Source organism: Castanea sativa, chromosome 1, assembly GCF_040712315.1.
Source record: "Castanea sativa cultivar Marrone di Chiusa Pesio chromosome 1, ASM4071231v1".
In the NCBI taxonomy this organism is placed as follows: Eukaryota; Viridiplantae; Streptophyta; class Magnoliopsida; order Fagales; family Fagaceae; genus Castanea; species Castanea sativa.
Genome location: NC_134013.1, coordinates 9,246,257 through 9,259,916, shown reverse-complemented (window position 1 = coordinate 9,259,916; position 13,660 = coordinate 9,246,257). Strand labels below are relative to the sequence as shown.

Below are 13,660 nucleotides of genomic sequence, written 5' to 3'. Positions count from 1 at the left end.
AGTTGATGCAAATGATCTAGTGTTAATTTAGACAAACGCTCTTAACTGCCCAATTAAAATCATTCATACAATAGGTTTTAACCACTCAAACCAGCCTCATGTCCCTTTTCTCCATTGATTCTCTGATATCATTATTACTCTTCAACCACATAGAGAAGATGACTAGATGAGAGGGAATAGAAATCAACAAATATGAAAGACGTGTATCGTAAATAGAAAATGCATTACTCGTATCGAGTAGATTATGGTTCTTCACGATATGGTTAAAGAGAACAGGATATTGATAAGTACAGACATCCTTTGCATGAAACCACCTATAAACAACTATAATTGTTTATCTTAAATAATAACAAGAGCTAGGACTTAATTTCTCAAACATATTGGTTGAGGTATTCTTCCACAGATGTGTAATTGACATCTGGGTACAACTGGGAAGCCTCCACACCAAATGATGGCTCAATTTCATAGTTAGTGTGATCACCCTTCACAAAGACTGAGTAGAAGACTGACAATTTCCCATTGATTGGAAATGGGGCCTCTGCAAATATGCACCAAGATCAAAAACATATTAATTAACCAATGTTTTGTTCTTGGCCAATGTTAAAAACTCTAATGTGAAAGAACATAACAATAGCATAGCATCCTTGTAATTTTGGACAGGCTTTCTCACTGACCTTTGATGTCCTCCAAAAACTTTTCCTCCGGAATATAGATCTTCTCTAACAGTTTTGCCAATCTTCTTCTCCCAAAGGCCAACAAGCTCATTGAGTGAGTAAATGTTTCCGGGAGGCTTGAGATAGAGTATCTTGTTCAAAGCTCTTGGATCATGCACAGATCTGATGGTATAGGTTCCCATGTCACTTTCCTTGTTAAAAATTGCTGCAAGGAGAGTTCAAAGCAACACAGTCAAATAGTATTATACATCTCTTATCATAGCTATACAATTAAGATCATTTAGTTTCAGCTCACACTCCTCTCCATTTGCTTCAAAATTAAGATAGTCTACTGATGAAGCCGAAAAAGTCACCAGTAAGTTGTAAGCACTCTCTAACTCGAACCAACACCTGCAAAGAGAAAACAAAGAGACCTAAAAGAGAGCACCGGTGTGGTGCCGGCCAAAAACCCTCCGAAGGTCAAGTTAGAATTTTCTTTTAACCCTAGAGTGTCAAAGTTGAGTTAAATGTGCGTACCTTGATACCTAAGGTTTCTGGGGTATTTATATTAGCGTAGAATTACCTTTCCTTTTAGGATACAACGTCCTTCCAGAATTCTTTTCCATATAGGGGTCTTCTCAAACGTGTGATGCAAGTAGTTTAAGTGTGCACGCTTGTGTAGAGATAAAGCATAAGTCGACTTAAACATATCACGTGATATCTAACCTAGAATCTGTAACTAATCCATATATGAAGGATACTCAGTAAATTCAACCGTCATATTCGCGTCACCTATGGTGTCGATCCTTCTCCTTACTCACCGTCCCTTCAAATTCAATGGAGATGTCCGTCTCCTAATTTTATCCCCTTCAGTCCTTGGATCCGTCTTTGAAACATGACGGATTCATGGAATGATTCGTAAAGCAATGTATAGAGATAGGACGGTCTTAGTGTACCATGACGGAGGACACGTGGCCTATACTTCTGGCGAAGGACACGTGGTCCTTATGGATTGGCGATTTCCCCAAAACAAGGCAACGCTTCGTATTCCGTGCCCTTCATTCTATAAAAGCCTGCCATTTCTCCCTTCATTTTCTCTTCCTATCAAAAATTCATGAGCAGAGCGCCACCGTCATTTCTACCGTGCACTCTTGTCGTTCAGCTGATCTTATCCGTCGTCTCACATTGGGAGCCATCTCGATCCGGTATGTACTCCAAAAACTTATCTCCCGTCTTTTTTCTTTATTTTACTGTTTATTTATGCACTTAGGTCATATCGTCATAAATGTAGGTTATGTCTAGTGCGTCAAGTAATCAGTCGTTTGTCCACGACGGGGTAGGCTACGATGAAAGATTCCCATCAGGTCAAAGAGAACCTGACGCTTCAAGTGAAGAAAGGAATCCGTCTAGTACCTCTTCTTCCCTAGATCTGGAGACGGATAGTTTAGAGTCGTCAAGTAGTGACCTAGACGACGTGGATCCCCCCGTTCAATCTACGATTGGACCGGACGGTCTCAGAGAGTTCGTCATGCTACCCCTGTGGACGGTAAACGATTTTCGGTCCATAATAACTGAATCCCACCTCCAAACACTTAGGGTCAAGTATCAAATACCGGATAACATCCGTCTACGTCTCCCCGAAAAGTCCGAAAAATGTTACTACAAGGGGGTTGACGGTGTTGGGATCTATGAGCAAGCCTTAAAGGCGGGTCTCAGATTCCCTTTGAGTTCTCTCCACCGTCAACTTCTTCAATACCTCGACCTATCCGTCACCCAGATCTCCCCAAACGCATGGAGAGTATTCATCGGGGTAGAAGTGTTGTATGGGCGATGTCTGACGATTCTCGAAGGTTAACGATGGAAGAGTTCTTCCATTGTTATCGTCCAACAGAGATCATCAAATCAAAAGGGATGTACAGTTTTGCTGCTAGAAGCCCATTGTTGAGGCTCGTCAGTGATACGCCGGACTCAAATTGAGACTGGAAGAGTCGGTATTTCTTTTTGGAAGGGGACGAGTGGATGTGTCGTCCAGGGGATAGGACATTCATGCCCGTCGACACTACATGGGGCATAATGCCTCCGTCGGGTATGCCATTGTTTTAGTTTCCGTCCAATTGATCTTTGAAAGTTTGTTTATTTAAGGTCTAACCGTCTTTGTTGCAGCTCTGGACCGTCCACAAGTTAACCTAGAGCAGTGGAGTTTTCTGGAAAAGATTTTTAACAAGACAAAGCTCTAGGAGAGGACGTGGGCACAACTCGTCACCCTCGACACCCTTCACTGGTACTGTGACGGTCCTGATCCTTCATCTGCCGCCCGTCGTTACGATACCAAAGTTAGAAAACGCAAGTTAGCTGTAGTTTTATCCGTCTTATTTTAGCATCGTCATTTTTTCCTCTATTCACACCCATCATTGTTTTGCAGAGATGGATGCCGCCAAGAGAAGAGCCTTTATCAAACAACAGGCAGCAAAGAAAAAACAAGAGGGTGGCCAAGCTAAGGGGATGGTATCCCTTCCGTCAAAACGTATCCAACAAGAGAAGGTGGACCGTCCTCCCAAGAAGCAAAAGACCACACCAAAGCCCGTCGTGGCGTTGGAGGCTGAGAAGGCACCCGTCAGGCATGGAAAGGGCAAAGGCTTGATGAAGGGTCCAGCTCCCACAGGAGAGAAAGCACCTGTCCTTTTTAGGGAAGATTCAAGCTACGCCCTAGGAAAGCTCTCATCCATCCTGACGGTTGACGACTATGAAGACCTCGGCAATCACGCAACGAAGGCGATGGGAGAGACGGGTCTCTTTAACATTGTGCAGGTATTTTTAAATCCGTCTAACTTTGTTATGCTTATACTTATCCGTCATTTACACGGTGTTGTGCTTTGCTTTCAGGCTATGCTGATGATGAAAGGATTAATGGGCCGTTGCATCAATCATGAGACAACAATGGACCGTCTAAGGAAGAAAAACAAGACGATGAAGGATGAGCTTCACGAGCTGAAGACCTACAAGATTAACATGGACAGGAAGCTCAAATGCTCGGAGCAGGTCAGAGGTGAGGTGGAGAAGGAAAATGAGCATTTGCGCGAAATTTTGAAGGACAAGGAGAAGGAATTAACGGACACAAAGACCAAACTCCATAAGGCAAAGGAGATAGCCGTCTAGGAATATCGTGACTCCGAACTCCTTCTGACAGAGCTTGGGAGCTCCTTTGCTGACGGATTCGACGACGCCATCCGTCAGGTGAAGTCGTCGTATCCTGACCTGGACGTATCCCACATTTCGATTGATGCTCAAGGGCAAACACTTGCACAGTCCGTCCGTTCAGAAAGCACAGACGAAGTGTTTGCCGTCACTGCTCCAGCTGACGAGGGTGAAGCTCTTCCTCCAAGCCAACCAAACGTCGGCCAGAATGTTGAGAACTCTCCGCCAAAGAATGAGTAGTGATGCTCTCTCTTTTTCTTTTTTTTTAATGAAAATTCTTACCGTTGTAAGCGAACTTCGTTGAACCGTCGTTTGTAATTACACAATGAATCTTTTACTGCCTATTGGGTTATGTATATTCCGTCGCATATTATACGCATGTTTTTCTCATTTAGATAACCTGTCTACTGTGAACAATTTGTGATGTCCGTCCATTTCTGGTGTATTTTTTAAGACCCGTCCATTTTGTGAACTAGGTTTTTCATCCCTTTGGGATGATCCGTCCACTTTGTGGACTTGTAGGTTTTTTATCCTTTGGATGATCCGTCCACTCTGTGGACTCGTAGAATTTTCATCCATTTAATGATCCGTCCACCTTGTGGATTTGCAGGTTTTTCATCCTTTGGATGATCCGTCCACTTTATGGACTTGTAGAATTTTCATCCTTTGGATTATCCGTCCACTTTGTGGACTCGTAGGTTTCTCATCCTTTGGATGATCCGTCCACTTTGTGGACTTGTAGGTTTTTCATCCTTTGGATGATCCGTCCACTTTATGGACTTGTAGGTTTTTCATCCTTTGGATGATCCGTCCACTTTGTGGACTTGTAGGATTTTCATCCTTTGAATTATCCGTCCACTTTGTGGACTCGTAAGTTTCTCATCCTTTGGATGACTCGTCCACTTTGTGGACTTGTAGGATTTTCATCCTTTGAATTATCCGTCCACTTTGTGGACTCGTAGGTTTCTCATCCTTTGGATGATCCGTCCACTTTATGGACTTGTAGGTTTTTCATCCTTTGGATGATCCGTCCATTTTATGGACTCGTAGGTTTTTCATCCTTTGGATGATCCGTCCACTTTATGGAACTGTAGGATTTTAACACCATGCATTTCATATTTTCTAAATAAAATCCCTCTCATTATACCAGCCAGTTCAACAGACCAAATTGTTTATGGAAAAGAAAACTTAGGTTCTAGTAAAAACTATGAATGTTTAATTAAAATTAAACTGAAAATAAGGCGGTAGACATTGTCTTATGACTGCCGCACTACTGGTAGTACTTCTTCAGGTGCTCCGTGTTCCAGGGATGGCCTAACTTCCTTCCGTCTAACGTCTCCAAGTAGTACGTTCCTTTCCTGTGCCATGAGATAATTCTATACGGGCCTTCCCAGTTAAGACCCAGCTTTCCCAGGGATGCATCCTTCGTAGCGCCAAGCACTTTTCGTAATACCAGATCTCCCACCTTGAAATCCCGGTGCCGGACCTTGGAGTTGTAGTGTTTTGCCATCATGTCTTGGTACCGCACCAGTCTTTGTGCTGCTGCTGCCCTGACCTCATCTACAAGGTCAAGCTCCAGACGCAATGCTTCATTATTTTTGCTCTCGTCATAGCTTTCCACGCGATAGCTCGTTAGTCCCACTTCTGCCGGTATGAGGGCCTCAGCACCATACGCCAATCGAAACGGTGTCTCTCCTGTTGGTGTTCTTGCTGTTGTTCGGTATGCCCACAGAACACTTAGTAGTACGTCCGGCCATATGCCCTTTGCCCCCTCGAGCCGGGTCTTGATAATCTTTAACAAGGACCGGTTCGTGACTTCAACTTGTCCGTTGGCCTGTGGGTGGGCGGGTGACGAGTAATGATTTTTGATTCCTAGTTGAGAACAAAAGTCCCGGAATGCATCGTTGTCGAATTGCTTACCGTTGTCTGAAATGAGCACTCTCGGAATCCCATATCTGCAAATAATGCTTCTCCATACAAAGCTGCGAATGTTTTTCTCCGTGATAGTAGCAAGAGCTTCTGCCTCTACCCACTTGGTGAAGTAGTCAATACCAACCACTAAGAACTTCAGTTGTCTTGTAGCTATCGGGAATGGACCCATGATGTCCAATCCCCATTGTGCGAACGGGCATGGAGCCGTCATAGGCGTGAGTTCCTTCGTTGGCCGTTTGATGAGATTGCCAAACCGTTGACACTTGTCGCAGGCTCTGACGTACATATGGGCATCCTTTTGCATTGTCGGCCAGTAATATCCCGTTCGTAGTAGCTTGTGCACCAGAGACCTTGATCCAGAGTGGTTTCCACAAATTCCTTCATGAACTTCCCTCATCACGTAGTCTGCTTCCTCACGGCCAAGGCATCTTAGATATGGTCGGGAGAATCCTCTTTTGTAGAGGACGCCTTTAATCAGGATGAATCGGGCAGCCTTGACCTTCAATCTCCTTGCGTCTTCTTTGCTATCGGGCAGCTTGCCGTCCTTGAGGTACGCCACAATTGGAACCGTCCAATCGTCTTTAGCACTTACTTCCTGCACTCGAACGTTATCTAGTAGCGATGAATGTTGGACGAAGGACAATACCTGTTCTGGGACGATCATAGGTTCAGCCGAAGCAGCCTTTGCGAGTCGATCCGCCTCTTGGTTCTCTTCTATTGGGATCTGAACCATCGTGAATTGAAGGTCACTCGTTCGACCCTTCACTTCCTCGAGGTACCTTCTCATTCGTTCATTCCTACAATCATAGCTCCCATCAACTTGACTGGCTGCGATTTGAGAATTAGAATAGACTACCGCCTTTCTAGCCCCAGCCGCTATCGCAAGCTCCAATCCTGCCACTAGGGTCTCATACTCTGCTTCGTTATTTGTAGTGGTGAATTCCAGACGGATCATGCATTCAATCTTATCTTCTTCCGGGGTGTGAAGTACAACCCCGATTCCTCCCGCATGCTTGTTGGAAGATCCGTCTGTGTGAATTCTCCATGTGGGCGTCTCTTCTGCCCCCTGCTCCTCAGGTGTAGTGAATTCCGTAATGAAGTCTGCCAGTATCTGTCCTTTCACCGCCGTTCATGGCTGGTATTGGATATTGTACTCACTCAGCTCAATAGCCCACAAAGCCATCCGTCCTGCAGTTTCAGGATTGTTCATTGCTCTCCGCAAGGGCTGATCCGTCAGGACCTTTATAGTATGTGCTTGAAAGTAGGGCTTGAGTTTTCGAGCTGCAGTAACAAGAGCGAAAGCGAGTTTCTCCATCCGTGGGTATCTCTCCTCTGCGCCTCTTAGCGCCCGGTTGATAAAGTACTCGAGCTTTTGTACCTTCCCTTCCTCTCTAATGAGAGCTGCGCTTACCGCTGCTGATGAGACGGCAAGGTACAGGAACAATTCCTCCCCCGGTGTGGTCGGACTAAGCAATGGCGGGGCAGAGAGATATGCCTTCAACTCCTCAAATGCCCTTTGGCATTCGTCCGTCCACTCAAAAGATCTCCTTAGTGTTTTGAAGAAGGGGAGACACTTGTCCGTCGCTCTCGACACGAACCTATTTAAGGCCGCTATCTTCCCTGTCAGGCTTTGCACTTCCTTCACCATCCTCGGAGGAGATAGCTCCATAATCGCCTTCACTTTCTCGGGGTTGACTTCAATGCCCCGCTAGGACACCATGAATCCTAGGAATTTTCCAGCGGTTACTCCGAATGCGCATTTGCTTGGATTCAGCTTCATGTTATACGTCCGAAGAGTGTTGAAAGTCTCCTGGAGGTCCCTCAGATGATCAGATACCTTTGCGCTTTTCACCAGCATATCATCTACGTAAACCTGGATGTTCCTGCCAATTTGGTGCGCGAACATTTTGTTCATTAATCGTTGATATGTGGCTCCTGCGTTCTTGAGCCCGAACAGCATCACCTTGTAGCAAAAAAGCCCCTGGCTTGTCACAAATGACGTTTTCTCTTGATCTGTTTTCTCCAATTTAAATTGATTATACCTTGAGAAGGCGTCCATGAAGCTCAACAATTCATGTCTTGCAGTGGAGTCTACTAAGGTGTCAATGCGCGGGATTGGGTAACTATCTTTAGGGCATGCTTTATTCAGATCCATGAAGTCAACACACATTCTCCACTTCCCGTTTGATTTCTTGACCATTACCACATTGGCCAGCCAATCAGGGTAGTAGACCTCCCTTATGAAGTTTGCTTCTCGCAGCTTCTACACTTCCTCTGCCACGGCTCGATCCCGTTCGGGGGCGAACACACGCTTCTTTTGTCGAACTGGAGCGAAAGAAGGTGATACATTCAATTTGTGAACTATGATTGTTGGATCTATTCCCGGCATGTCGTCATGGCTCCATGCAAACACGTCTTGGTTTTCTTTGAGGAATAACAGGATCGCATGTCGAACCGTTTGGTCGACTGAGGTTCCGATCCTGGTGGTCCGATCGGGCCTTGAATCATCTAGTCGTACCTCCTCCAATTCCTCCACGGGTTCTGCTACTGTTCTCTGCTCCTCGATGTTCATTGCCTGTACGTGGTCGTCCATCTCCATCATGGCAACGTAACATTCCCGTGCGGCCACCTGATTTCCGCGCAGTTCCCCAACTCCGTATTCGGTGGGAAACTTGATCATCAGATGGTAGGTAGAGGTGACGGCCTTCCAAGCATTTAGAGTGGGTCGTTCGAGTATGGCATTATATGCTGAGGAGCAATCAACCACGAGAAAGGAAACATCCCTGATTATTTGCTGCGAGTAGTCTCCTACCATCACTGCCAACGTGACGGATCCTAAAGGATAGATCCGGGTTCCTCCAAAGCCAACGAGGGGCGAGCATGCCGGGATCAAGCGCTCTTTAGCAATCCCCATCTGCTGAAACGCGGGGTAATAAAGGATATCTGTTGAGCTCCCGTTGTCCACCAAAACTCAGTGGATGTTGAAGCCCCCTGCCTGTATGCTAACCACGAGCGCGTCGTCATGGGGGTGGTGAAGGCGCCGCGCTTCCTCTTTCGAAAACTCGATGCGGGAGCTGTTCCGTCGTGTTCCTTCTGGTAAGGAACCTGACGACTGGACGCTTTGAGCCGTCCGTAAGTAAGTTTTTCGGGCCTTTTTGGATGACCCGGTAGAAATATTGCCCCCTACAATCATCCGTATATCTCCTACGGGTGGCTTGGGACGCTCATTTTCCTGTCTAGGATTCTGCTCCTAGGGTTGATCCGTTCTCTCCTTCCTTACGAACCTCTGCAACCTTCCTTGCCTGATAAGGGCCTCGATCTGTTGCTTTAAGTCATAACAGTCCGACGTATCGTGGCCGTGATCGCGATGAAAACGGCAGTATCTATCTCTTGGCCTCTTGTTCGGATCTCCTTTCAACTTGCCCGGGAACGTCAAGGTTCCTTCATCTTTGATTTGTATTAACACTTGGTCAATTGGAGCTGTGAGGGGGGTGAAGCTTGTAAATCTTCCTGAAGATGGTTTGGATCTCCGGTCTTCTCGTCGATCTCTAGTTCTTGCCATCTTTCGTCCGTTGTCCGGTTTCGTATCTTCCTGTCTTTCCCTTTTCTTGGCTTATAATCCTCTCGGGCCATCAAGGCATCCTCGGCGTTCATGTACTTCGTCGCCCTATAATGCACGACGGACATAGTTTTCGGGTCATTCTTGCATAGAGAGAACAAGAACTTACCCTGTCGCAACCCATTCGTGAATGCTGCCACAAGTATCTTGTCATCCGCCTCGTCTATCGAGAGGGCTTCCTTGTTAAAACGGGCTATGTATGACCTTAAAGTCTCGTCTTCTCTTTGCTTAATACTCAATATACACGCAGTAGACCTCTTATGTCGATGACTTCCGATGAAGTGTGATACGAACTGCGCGCCCAATTCCTTAAAAGTGCCGATGGAATTGGGTGTCAGTCTACTATACCAATCTCTCGCAGGCCCTTTCAAAGTGGTGAGGAAAGCCCTGCACATGATTTCATCCGGCACACCCTGAAGATGCATTAATGTTCTGAAAGATTCCAAATGATCCAATGGGTTTTTAGATCCGTCGTACTTCTCCACATGAGGCATGCGAAACTTTGGAGGAAGGGGGCATGAATTCACTAGTGCTGTGAAAGGAGAATTCGTTCTGTGGACTAGGTCGTCCAGGTTACTGGATACCCGTCCTCTAAGGGCATTCATCATCACATCCATTCGTTCCCTCATCTCCTGCATTTCGGCGGCTATGTGAGTCGGCAAAGTGTCTGAGACGGATGGTTGATTGGTTTCTTGCCTCTCGGGTCTAGTTGGAGCGTTGCTGTCCTCAGGTCCTTCTACGTTTCTTCCTTCCGGACTAGCACCCTCCTGGTCTTCCTCTAGTGCACTTGGGTGTGCGGTCCTTTGTCGCAACTGTTCTTCCAAATCATGATTTTGCTTGGTGAGGCGCTCAACCTCCGCCGCAAGCATTTGGACCTGCCTCTCTAGAGCTGTGGCGTGCAGTTCGTCGCCTTGATTGTTGTTTGTTGCCATCGATCGAGTGAGTACCATGCAACTCTTTGTCTCAGGAATAGAGCGAGGCTGAAGTAATCGAAAGATTTTCTATTCCCACAGACGGCGCCAACTAATGAAGCCGAAAAAGTCACCAGTAAGTTGCAAACACTCTCTAACTCGAATCAACACCTGCAAAGAGAAAACAAAGAGACCTAAAAGAGAGCATCGGTGTGGTGCCGGCCAAAAACCCTCCGAAGGTCAAGTTAGAATTTTCTTTCAACCCTAGAGTGCCAAAGTTGAGTTAAATGTGCGTACCTTGATACCTAGGGTTTCTGGGGTATTTATATTAGCGTAGAATTACCTTTCCTTTTAGGATACAACTTCCTTCCAGAATTCTTTTCCATATAGGGGTCTTCTCAAACGTGTGATGCAAGTACTTTAAGTGTGCACGCTTGCGTGGAGATAAAGCATAAGTCGACTTAAACATATCACGTGATATCCAACCTAGAATCTGTAACTAATCCATATATAACGGATACTCAGTAAATTCAACCGTCATATTCGCGTCACCTATGGTGTCGATCCTTCTCCTTACTCACCGTCCCTTCAAATTCAATGGAGATGTCCGTCTCCTAATTTTATCCCCTTCATCTACTTTATACATATTGTCAAATTATTTAAAATTTAATTCCACCAAATAAGGAATGACAACTGATTTAAATGACGTGACATTATATTTGCCAAATAGACATACTCGGAATGAAAATACTTAAATGTCGTGTTTGGCAAGCATGGATACACATTTACACGTTTTGATAATGCAAAATAATGTTGATCAAGAGCTTAAAGAAATTGTTAGTTACCCTTGGGATTTCCATCTCCGGGGATAATGACTTTGTCTCTAGGAGGAGTAGTGGAATTGGCTGCGCCAAGGTTGGAAGAAAATAGCCAGCAAAATAGTTGGACGAGACAAAAGTGTAGGGAATGCCTTCAGCCTCAATGGCACGTCGGATTTTGGCCTTGGCAGCAAATGCACTCTTCTGTGGCTCCACAGCATGGACACGGTCCACGTCATTTCCGAATTCAGATGGGTAGAATCTCTGAAAAACAAAACAACCAATAAAATCTCTCAATAAACTATAGCACTTTTTCAACGAAATTTGTTTGCTAAATTCCAAAAAATAATTATACAATCAGAATTTTATTATTATTATTATTTATTATAGTTCAAATTGACATGATTTTTTATTTTATTTTTTGCTAATGCCCAAATTGACATTATAATAAATATGAGTTGTGCTACTTTAATTACATTATATATATATATATATATATATATATATATATATATATATATATATATATAAGCAAGAGTTTTATTTCAAGATTTAAAATTTCCACCCCAACCATGAATGTATAAAAAAAATACATAATATATATGTCAGAATTAATTTATATATATACAAAGTTATAATTCTAAAGTCATGGTGGAGGGATCCCTACCTGTAAAATTTAAATATACACACAGCGAGTTGTATAAAGAAAAGTAATTTTATAACAAATTCTAAGTAGTGGGTTATTATTAGTTTTAATTTGAACTCGTCACTGAAATTATTTTTTTATCTACTAATAATAGCCACTAACAACTATCTACTTATTATTTGTTGTGAAAATATAATGAACATAGCATTTCTCGTGATGAAAATGATAAATGTGCTTATAATAAGAGTTATAATATTTTTACAATACTTTCACAACAAATATTAAGTAGCGGGTTGTTACTAGTTCTTATTTGAATTTATAATTGAAATTGTATTTTTACCCACTAATAGTAATTAATAACAAGCTTTCTTATAGTATATGTTGTGAAAATATTGTAAATTTAGTATTTCTTAATAAAAATTTAAAAAAACCACTTTAATCCTCTCTTTTTTTTCATTAATTATAGAAAAATGTTACTTACACAATATTTTCACAACAAATCATAGCTAATAAGTTGTTATAGTTCTAATTAAAATCTTTTTTTTTTTTTTACGAATCACAACCCGTAATAAGGTGATAAACTTAGATTGGAATATCACCTTTTATATGTTCAATCGTTAACACAAATTCTATTCTACACCAATCGGAATGGACCATATTCAACAAATTTAAAATAAAAATATTAAAACTCAGATTAATTGGTTACGAAAATGTCCAAGTAATTATAACAACCGTAGTAGCATCAGCAGAATTCACAAAAGGGTTTTCTTTATCTTGATCCTAAGAACAACTTTACTAGTCTTTAAAATCTAATTAATTTTAAGCCAAGTTGCTGAGCAAATCAAAAATGAAACTTTTACAAATTATTTAGGAAAAAAAAATGAAGGAATGAAATTTTAGATTAAAGGGTTTCAAAATACAAAGTTTGAGTTGTTTAAAAATACTAACCTTAACGTTACCAGCTTCTTTAATGGCATCAATGATCTTGAACTCATCTTGTAATTGCCCGTGACCCACGGTTGATATCACCACGTACACTTGCTTAATTGCTTCCACCAAGCTCCCATGGTCGTGAAGATCTCCCTGCATTACCATTTTTTTTACACCATCATTAAACTTTTCCCACAAACAAAACCAACCCATCTAGCATATATAAAAACACACAAAAACACATGCATGCGGAGATAAATTAATATAGGTATGTGGAGCAAAGTGACACCCAAGTTCTTGAAATTCTCAACAAGTTTTCCCTTAACAGGATCAGAGACTGTGCTCTCTCTGACCAGAGCAAAAGTGGGATGACCAGCCTTTGCGCTTACTTCAACTATGAATTTTATTTTTCCGATGTAGCCTGTGCCTCCAATTATCAGAATCTTGCTTTTCTGAGCCATTTGATTTTTTTTTTTTTTTTTGGGTGCTAAAAAGGGAAATTTACAAGAACTGGTAGTAAGTAGCAGAGAGAGGGCAAAGAAGAAAGTATAGTGTATGGAAGTGTTGTGAAATGTCAAGCTATTAATTGAGGAGGTGAGGAGTGTGCAGTTACAATAATAGGCCTTTTTTTTTTTTTTTTGAGAAACACAAACACACACGTACATATAGGAGAAATGAATGAAAGAAGGGAATAGACTCACACGCCAATAATAGGCCTATTGTTGGTACACGTTTAACTGATAAAAAAGTTGGAATTTTTTTTTTCTACATTTAAACAAAGAGTTCGTAGTTGACCTAGATCCACCTGAAATTTTTATTTCAAACTTATCCTCGGGTTGAAATTTCCTCTATTTAGCTCTTACTAGATTTTTTATTTCATTCTCCAAAAAAAAAAAAAATTTGTTTCTCAGAACGGGGAAAAAAAACCTCTAACTAAAAGATATATAAAAATATTA

General features: G+C 42.7%; 1 pseudogene; it reads right to left on the bottom strand.

Annotated features, from left to right (window-relative positions):
- Positions 1-371: 371 nt before the first annotated feature.
- On the bottom strand, positions 372-13,165 carry LOC142616333 (phenylcoumaran benzylic ether reductase Betv6-like; annotated as a pseudogene).
- Between the last annotated feature and the right edge of the window lie 495 nt (positions 13,166-13,660).